This window comes from Setaria viridis, chromosome 3, assembly GCF_005286985.2.
Source record: "Setaria viridis chromosome 3, Setaria_viridis_v4.0, whole genome shotgun sequence".
NCBI lineage: Eukaryota > Viridiplantae > Streptophyta > Magnoliopsida > Poales > Poaceae > Setaria > Setaria viridis.
In genome coordinates this window covers 37,974,682-37,984,524 of record NC_048265.2, presented here as the reverse complement: position 1 = coordinate 37,984,524, position 9,843 = coordinate 37,974,682, and the positions used below count along the sequence as shown (strand labels likewise).

The 9,843-nt window shown below is 46.6% G+C and overlaps 1 long non-coding RNA gene across 1 annotated transcript; it reads right to left on the bottom strand.

The window, feature by feature from the left end:
- Positions 1–271: 271 nt before the first annotated feature.
- LOC140222389 (uncharacterized) lies at positions 272–5,617 on the bottom strand. The gene is made up of 3 exons (XR_011897846.1): positions 3,923–5,617; positions 1,130–1,201; positions 272–1,041 (listed from the first exon to the last, which is right to left on the bottom strand). It is a non-coding gene; the product is annotated as an uncharacterized lncRNA (long non-coding RNA).
- Between the last annotated feature and the right edge of the window lie 4,226 nt (positions 5,618–9,843).

Genomic DNA, 9,843 nt, shown 5'->3' with positions numbered 1-9,843 from the left:
TGCCTCGAAGGTGATATTCTTTTGCTTTATTTTGTTTTATTCTTTCACTCTTTATTTGTTTCCTTGTCTTTAAGTTTTAGTTGTTCTTTTTTGCTTTTTTGTCAGCTGGCTCATACCAAGCAGATTGCGAGGCTAATGACTTCTGAAGAGCTGGAAGAGTAATCGAGGCTGCGCGGAGATGCTGCCGAGGGTTCCCAACAGCCGGAGGCTTCTTCTAGTGTTGATAGTGAGGGAGGAGACTTATCCAACATTGAAGCTGATCCCTCGAATCTCATGACTAGCAAAGAGACTTTTGAGCCCACGCTTCATTTCGGTACTTCCCTTGTTTCCCATATCACAATCGATTTTTACATTAGCAAGGGTTACTTCCTGAAGGAGTTGTGAGGTTGCCTGGTGAAGAAATTATTCTAGATCCTCAACCTAGCGAGGCTGTTATTTTCTGGGATTTCTTTACAACTGGCTTGAGATTCCCGTGCAATAAGATGTTGCCTAAGATTTTGGATAGGTATAGAGCTAAGCTTCATCAACTTACTCCAAATGCCTTCATGACGCTTTCGAAGTTCTTCTAGGTTGTTCGTACTTTCGGTGGGGTGATTGATGTGGATGGCTTTGCGAGGTTTTTTGAACTTCACATACAGAGAAAGAGAGTTCAGTTCAATGATAATGATCAGGTGTTTGAGACTCATTTTGGTTGTTGCATGTTCACAACCCGAAGAAAGAATGAGAATAAGAAAATTTATAGGGTCAAGCTTTCTTCTACCCAAAAGAATAGATGGGACGATGAGTGGCTTTCTTACTAGTTCTACGTTACAATTGATATGCCTCAGGCTTTGGTAGCGCAGATTTTTATCCTTTTTATAGCACTATGTCTCCTCCGAACATCGTTACAGTTCCTAATTTCAAAAGGAAAAAGAGCTTTAGGACTTGCGAGGATGCTTTTGTCCTCCCTTGCTCAGTTATTACCGGACCTGACCTGGTCGAGGAGTTTCTTGCTGCGGACATCTGGTGTGTGGACCTTACTCTGAAGGTCCCACTGATTACCTACATTAGTCCTTGGATTAGTAGGCTAATATAATTTTCATCATAGATTAGTATCATAACAATAAAAGACGCCTAAAATAAGTTTCACCTTACGCAACGGAGAGCGGTGCAGATACCCATTCCTCAAGAATGAATTTAGAGCACCATATAAGTCCTAGACCTGTACAAATGAAAGCAAGCCTAAGTACACTTATGAATCATACTCAGTGTTCGCGCTCATTATCTACACACTTTTAGTGCCATTTAAGTGGTGTTTTCATACATATTCTTATACTAACCCGCCACTTTGGCACTTGAAATAACCCCATTTTCGAATATGTATTATATTTTGGAGGACATTCTGTTTTCGTAGGAAATTGGACTATATTGAAGAATAATTGGACAAGGCTCTGGACAAGCAACAATCTAAAGAAAGACGAAGGCCAACGAGCCCAAAAAGGGCCTTGGCCGATCGGCCTACGGTCCTCAAGGCCCCGATCATGCTCATTCTTGGCGAGCACTCCTCTAAGAAAACTTAGGGGCTAAGTTTCACAAGATATGGCAAGTTCACTTCAGGATCAAAGATGGAAGCAAGCAGGACATGGAAACATATCAAGATCCAACCTTATCACGAGGCTCTCGATGAGCTAGGCCCACATGCATACAAAAATAAGGTTCCCAAACATCAGGGGAACTTAGAGACAAAGGAGGGAATGAGACGACGAAAGGAGATCGTCCTAGACCCTCCTAGGCCGATCGGCCTGGGGTGTGCCTTCGCCCGATTACCTTCCAATTTCTACCACGCGCTCTCCAAACTATAAATACCCCGAAAATTCACCGAGCCCCGGCATCCATCCACCAGAACTCGACAAAACCAAAGGCATACACCAAAGGAAGCTGAGGGCCGCTGCAAGTCTTTGGAGTTGTCTAGGAGATGGCTTAGGCCAACCCTAGCCGACATGGCCTCCCTGCGCGGTTGTGCTATGATGGAGTTTAGGAGAGCTAGTAGTAGATAGTTGATGGTACGTACTCGGAGGTGATGATATAACTACATCTATTATATGAGCAATGTTCTTCATGTCATCCAATCTATTAGTGACTCGTTGTCTCCTTCTATGCTTTCTACCTATCATGAATATGCTTGTCCCATAGTCTAATGCTAGTTTAGACTACATAGCATGCTTTATGTAATCATGGTGATTAGATCTAGTATGTCAATCCTTCATGATAGCTAGACATGTTCACCTGTGTTCATTCCCTTAAACTGCCTGTGCCAATAGGGGGGATCATGACGGGGTCTGCTTCCGTGTATGGTGGGGGTTTTCGGGAGGTTGACCAAAGGTAGTAGTAGTTTAAAGATTGCTTTGGATGAGATGCATGATGTGCTTGCTCGTTGGCTAGAAGTACAACTAGAAGATGATAGGCTCTTGCTACCTTTGGTGGTGTTATATCATATATATCTGTGGATGTGATCTACACTTATTCATGCCATTGATCTTTACAACAAGTTTGCCTTCATATGCAATCAATACATCATGTTAGGACTAATCCATTAGATTCGATGGAAATCCCTAGTCAGTTCGCTGCCGATCCACGGATTGATAAACCTTGGATGGAATACTCTAAGGGAAAAGCTACAATGATCCATGTGCTTGCGGTTCACAACTTGGTGTGTTAACTACCGTAAACACTCATCAAATCCTAGCATTGAAATTATATTAAATGCTGGGGATAATCAAGGAAAGTATATGAGGTTTGTTTTATTAATAAACCTATTTCATGCAAGGTGAGGTGAGTTTTGCAAAAGAAGAGGAAGAAAGTATATTCTTTTTAAGTTGTTGGCCCTAGAGGGGGAATCTTACCTCCCCTACCAGTTCCCAAGTTTTAAGGAGCACCAGGGACCATCAGGGTCCTACTAGGCCGGCTTATGCCTCATTCTAAATTATCCCTCTTAGGGCCTCGGCCCCATCTTACCACACTCAAGTTATGATTTTAGTCGACGGGAGCTTTGACTATGTGGGCTCGTAATCATGAGCCTCAGCTATCCAGATAGATTATGACTCTGCGTAGAGGTGTACACTTTACCCATACGTTTGATCATCCCATACCTCAGCTTCAAGCGGTACTGACCTACGAGACTCGTACCCACCGGCATCTATTTCTAGACAACATTCCCTAGTTCCATCCACAGGTACGACTGGGGTCTAAACAGGGGCCATACTACGTCCACACAGGGACACTATCCTAGGAAAAATAGATGCATCATAATGTGGCATCCAATGCCACCAAGTCCTCTGGACCTCAACCTATGACCCATGCGGACCGGACCTGGGACTATGCGAAGGTCCTGCTCCAGTCTACCTTTTGCCCACCGTGGCCCCTTGGGATGGTTTACTAGGTTCCGCTGGTGGGGTGTGAATCAAGGCCATGATTAGGCACTCTTGAAGGCTATACCTTTTTGGCACATACGGTTGCACGTTGCACTAGAAAGACTTTCCTGCGAGCCGGTCCTTATGTGATCGGAGTAAGCTTTTGGGGAAGGATCCTCTACCGAGGCTACCCTCTTACTCCCTTGTCCTGTCCTTAACACTTTCTAACACTTTAGTTGGTAGATTTTATTATAAACTCACATATTCTAGGATTTCCATAAAAACATCATGATTGAGATATTTCTAAGGAATTCTATTTCTAAATGACACTCGATCATCGATCTAGTCGTGCCCGGGGTCATTAATAGGATTTCTAGCTATAATCGGCTTCAAGTCAAGGCAAGGGAGGGAATAGAGGGGTTGTCCCTATGGTTTTCGGAAATCATGCAAGTCCAGTTATTGTCTTGGTATATTTTATTATCTATGCAAACATAGGATAAAAATATAATCGAGGGGTGGGTGCTAGGACTTGCTTTAATTAAAAATCCTCAGTGCGTTTTCCTAGGTTGACTAGGGCCCTAGCTTCTTGTTGGAGTTGTTGGAGTTCCTGTCAGAATCTCTAGAGTCCGGATCTTCTCGTCGGTATTGGAGCCTGGTTAGGCTAGCGCATATACACGTCTTCTGACTAGCTGGAACTTCAACTTCACACCTTCTAGATCCCTCATTTCCTGCCAGATCTTGGTTGTGCCCTCAGTTCAAACAAGCATACAAATATACAATCAATTCTAGCAATCAATATAATGCTAAAAAATGAAGAAGAATGGATGATGGAGGATTTGGGAATTACCTGATATCTAATGAATAATTCCCTGTATAAAGAAGAATAATTCATCAATTATTTAGAAATGAATTTCTAAATAATTAATGGACTGGATGGTTGGATTCTAAAGGAATTCTAAGAAGTTACTAATGAATTTCCTAAGGTTTTGGACGGACGGCATAACGGCTCCTTTTTACCAATATCTAGGTCTGGTTGATATATGAGGTTTGAATCGAGCGACATAATGACTGTGTTTTGGAATAGATTTTTGGCGCTGGGTGGTGTGAACAGGTTTCAAGGCTCGGAAACTTGTACGATGAGCTCAGCTTCGACTCGGGGCCTAGCCCTTCGGCGGGTGGAGCGTTGACAAGTTTCTTGGAGCTTAGGTTTGTATGGGTGCTGCTTAATTGCTAACGTTACAAACATGAGAGCTTGCGAGACGAGCATCACTTCGACTTGACCTGGTCCTAGAAGTTAGCTATCCAGCGACAGGTGGAGCTAGGCAAGATCAAGTGGAAGCCAGAGATCTTGGGCGACGAACTCACTTTGACCACTAAGGTGGAGTTCGGGCAAGATCAGGCGGAAGGAGAATCGAGGTCAACTCGATAGACTCACTTTGGCCGCTGAGGTGGAGCCTGGGCAAGGTGACCATGGAAATAGGCTTAGGTGGCCCTAATATATTTTTAGGAATTTTCCTAGGGTTTTTGGAATTGAAATGGGCATGACGCGAATTTTCGAGTGCACTAAAAATAGGTTTTCTTAATTAGGTAGGGGCTAGATATTTGGAAAAGGGCTCATATGGAATGATATATGAAAAAGTAAGGCATGAATAGGATTGTAATATTTTGTGTTATTTTTGGAGAAATTTTGGTAATTTTTGGAAAGGTGGAACGGCTCAAAATGATAATTGGTGTGTACTTACCGGGAGCACCTAGCGTTTTCACGCTGGCTGACGCAATGGGAGGGGGCCGGCTCTGGCACAGTTTCGTGGAGCCGTGGTCCACGGTTCGTGGACCGGGTGGTGGCTTCTGCAAGCGGCGTTTGTGGACTGGGTGTAGGGGTGAAGGTGTAGGGGGTTTAACGGAGGGTCGGACGGCGTTGGACATCTGGGCCCACGCGTCAGGCTTATGTAGAGAGGGGGGTGACGGCGGCCGACGGAGGCAGGACGGCGCGGCTGGGGCGCGCCGGTGCTGGGAGGCGCCACCACGGCCGCCATGTGCGCCGCCGCGGGGCTCGCCGGAGCGCCCCAGGGAGGCGTTCCCGGTCGCCGCCGACCACACGGAGGGCACTGGGAGGGAGAGGAGGAGGGGGCGAAGCTAGTGGTGCTGTTGTGGAGGTGAGGGAGGGGCTGAGAGAAGGGTGGCCGCGAGAGCAAGGCTCGGGCTTGTTCGGCTCGGCGAGGGATGGGGTGCCGGGGAGGAGCAGGCGCTTTTTATAGGCGCAGAGGAGGCTGGGGAGGGCGCCACGTAGGAGCAGTGGATAGGGATGGCTGGCCCGCGAGGATAAGGAGGGGAGAGAGGGAGTGAACGGTGGCCGGTGAAGCGGATGAGGATGGCGAGGCTCGGTGGCCGAGCAGGCCGGACGGGGCGACGAACTGGCACCGGTGTCAGGCGGCCGTTGCTTGGCGGCCAAGGATGGCAGGGGGGATGAGGCCGTCCGGCTCCTTGGCGGCGAAGCAAGGGGAGGAGGGGCGCTCTGCGCCGGCCATTAATGGCGGCGGCAGGGAGGCAGGCGGCGCCGCGGTGAGGTGGCGGGGGAGGCGGTGCGTGCGCGCGCGTGGTGCGGTCGGGTGGAGAAGGGAAAGGAAGGGAGAGGAGAGGGGTAGGAGGGTGAATCGGTGGCGGCGCGGCGGTTTTACCGCGGCAGAGCTACCGTGGCGGAGGCGGGGAAACGGGCGGCGGCGTCGGCGGCTGCGGCGCCGGCGTGGGGGAGGCAGGCCCGGCCGCTGCGGTGGGCCGAGCCAGCGCTGCTGGGCCGAGCTGTAGAAGTGGCTGGCGGGCCAGGCCGGGTGCGGGAGGAGGCGAAAGAGGTGGAGGACAACTGGGCCAAAAGAAGGAGTGGAGCGAAAGTGAGGTTGCTGGCCCAGTTTTGAATAGTAAGCTTTGGTTATTAGTTCTAGGGGGTTTGGATAGATTCAAATTTGAATATGGTTCAAATTTGAATAGGGTTTGGGATGTTAGACTTGATTTAAGCATGGAAGGGGCATTTTTTGAAGTATTTGATTTTTAGAAGGATAAGAACATGACCGGGATTGGTTAGTGCTATTGTAGGGTTTTGGATAGAATTAATATTCAAATTAAGTTTGGATAATAATTCTAGGACTTATTAAAAGAATTATTATGGAGATATTATTCTTAGAGTTTTAATGTTTTAAGGGAGTTGATGAGGAGAGGTGGTTTGGCATACACGAAGTCAAGGTCTCGATTATTAGATTGAGATAATATTCAAAGGAAATTAGGAATAGAATTTATAGTTGAGAAAAAATATTCCTAGAGTTGGAAAAGGATTTGGATTTGATGTGGGAAAGATATCTTAGAGCAAAAAAAATGCAGCACATATGTAGATTTAATGCAGGATTTATTTGTAAAATTGTTTTGAATGTTTGAGAAGAAGAAAGTATATTTAATTTTAAAGAAAAATTTTAAAAAGTCCGTATTTTTAAATGCTCTAAAAAGCGGGATGTTACATCTGGCCTCTTTCTCAAGGATGGGTGCCTAAGGAAATAAAGATGGAAACTATTGCATGATATCATAAGTCGTTTCCTTACCCTTGTTTTGGAGTTAGATTACCAGAAGGGATGAGTGGTGGTCCTGTTGTGGAAGAGGTTGAAAGGCGCGCGGTTGACATGCTCGGGCCTTACCATGAGACTGAATACCTGTTAGCTCGAAAGATCATGACACATGGTGTTCACGTCAACCGAGTATTTTGTGAAATGGGAGTGACTCTCGAGCCCTGTGCTAAACCTTGTAAGCCCTCGAAGCGGATTCGTGCGCCTGGTGTGACTGGCTTTGAGGTCATTGGTAGTAATGGTGGCAAAGGGAAAAAGAAGAAAGTTGAGGATTCAACTGCTTTGTCTATGGTTTAGGTTGGAAAGAAGTCGAAGACCCCTAGCCTCGAGGCTCTAAAAAGAAAAGGTCTTGGGCAAGGTTCTTCTGGTGGTTAGGCTTCAAGTTCCTTCAGCAAGAAAATCGAGGTTGTTAAAGATTCTAAACCTTCAACTCGAAAGCCTGAGGTTAAAACTGTTGATTCTGTTGGGATACGAGGTAGGCTACGCTAGCGCAAATCAAAATTTCTACCGCGTAAAACCAGAAATGACTGCCGTATAAGGATCACGGGATTACCACTCGACGCACTACTGGTGCGGAAGATGTAGATATGCGTCGATGCAGTGAAGACGATCACGTAGTCGTACGTAGTCGATCAACGTAGTCGTACGTAGTCGATCACGTCAACGTCCAGCAGCTCCTCAGCAGCTCGTCCACGTGCAGCAAGATCGCCTCCGGTGCCGCGGCTCGTCGTTGGCTCGTCGTGGCTCGTCGGCGGCTCGTCGGCGGCTCGTCCAAGTGCTGCAGGCGCAACACCTCCAAGGTATCCACACGTGCAGGGAAGAAGCGTCGCAAGCCGGACTGCTAGATCCGCGAGTTGCAACAGGCGAGGGCGTGGGAGGCGCGGCAGGTGTGTTTCGCCAAAAGGTGTAAACCCTAGGGCGCCCCCACCCCTCTATTTATAGAGGTTCCTGACGGGCCTCTGGATCCGAGGCCCATTAGTACTTCTAAACCTAATCCAACTCGGATCTGATCCGAATTGGGCTTCCAGCCCCTTAAGTGTGTGACCCTATGGGTTCGGATACGTATAGACATGGCCCAAGTACTCCTACTCGGCCCAATAGTCGGTAGCGGCCTCTAGCAAGATGTGCCAACTCCTATACGCACACGAAGATCATATCAGACGAAACATCACAACATAATATACATGCTATTCCCTTTGCCTCACGATATTTGGTCTAGCTTCAAGCCGACCGCTCTTTCTCGATCCTGTGATTCGGAATCCCTTTGTAGGTTAACTCTTAACCGTATGTAGCATGGCCATGCATTTTCGGATCCAATCACTCGAGGGGCCCAGAGATATCACTCTCAATCAGAGAGGGGCAAATCCCATCTTGATTGACCATGTCTCATAGCATGCTTCTTGACAAACCCGAAAGCTACCTTTATAACTACCCTGTTACGGCGTAGCGTTTGATAGCCCCTAAGTATGTCGATCCACATCTAGAATACATGCGACAATCTCAGGTCTAAGGACAAAGCGTATATGTTGTTTAAAGAGAGAACTACTTCTCGTGTTGGGTCAGTCCTAGCACATGTCTCCACATGTGTCCACATTATTAGTTCAACATCTCCATGTCTATGACTTGTGAAACATAGTCATCAACTAATACATGTGCTAGTCTAATATTCATGTGTGTCCTCACATGAACTCCGACTAGGGACAAATTTAGAATAACCATACAAGTAAAGAGTTTAACATACAATTCACATAATTGCAAATCAATTCAAGTAGCCTTCAATGGATATTCAATGAACACAACATACAAATCATGGATACAAATGGAATATCATCATCTCTATGATTGCCTCTAGGGCATACCTCCAACAGTCTCCCACTTGCACTAGAGTCAATCTAGAAGGTACCTAATACCCATAGCTCTTACATGCGCATCATGCTTAGCCTGCGGGAGTGGTTTTGTCAACGGATCAGAAATGTTCAGATCCGTGTGTATTTTGCATATCTTGATCTCACCCCGGTTAACGAAGTCTCGAATGAGATGAAATCGCCGCATTACGTGTTTGTTCTTTTGGTGGTTCCTTGGCTCCTTTGCTTGCGCAATTGCCCCATTGTTATCACAGTAGAGATTCAATGGGCTGGACGCATTCGGGAACACACCAAGCTCAATGAGGTAATTCCTTATCCAAACACCTTCCTTCGCGGCTTCCGAAGCCGCGATGTACTCGGCTTCTGTCGTAGAATCGGCCACCGTCTCCTGCTTGGAACTCTTCCAACTAACAGCACCACCATTTAGCGTGAACACAAATCCTGATTGTGACTTTGAATCATCTCTGTCGGTTTGGAAACTAGCATCGGTGTAACCTGTTACAACGAGCTCCTCCTCACCTCCATAGACGAGGAACATATCTTTAGTCCTTCTTAAGTACTTAAGAATGTTTTTCACTGCTGTCCAGTGACTCTCACCTGGATCAGATTGGTGTCTGCTTGTCATACTTAGCGCATATGAAACATCTGGGCGAGTACTTATCATTGCATACATGATAGATCCAATAGCCGAGGCATATGGCACTCTACTCATGCGATCCCGCTCATCAGCAGTCGAAGGACACTGAGTCTTGCTGAGATGTATGCCATGTGACATAGGCAAGAACCCTTTCTTTGCCTCTTCCATGCTGAACCGCTTCAACACTTTGTCAATGTAAGTATCTTGGCTTAAACCTATAAGCCTTCTCGATCTATCTCTATAGATCTTAATGCCCAGAATATATGCCGCTTCCCCTAAGTCCTTCATCGAAAAACTATTTTTCAGTGAAGTCTTTACGGACTCAAGCATAGGAATGTTATTTC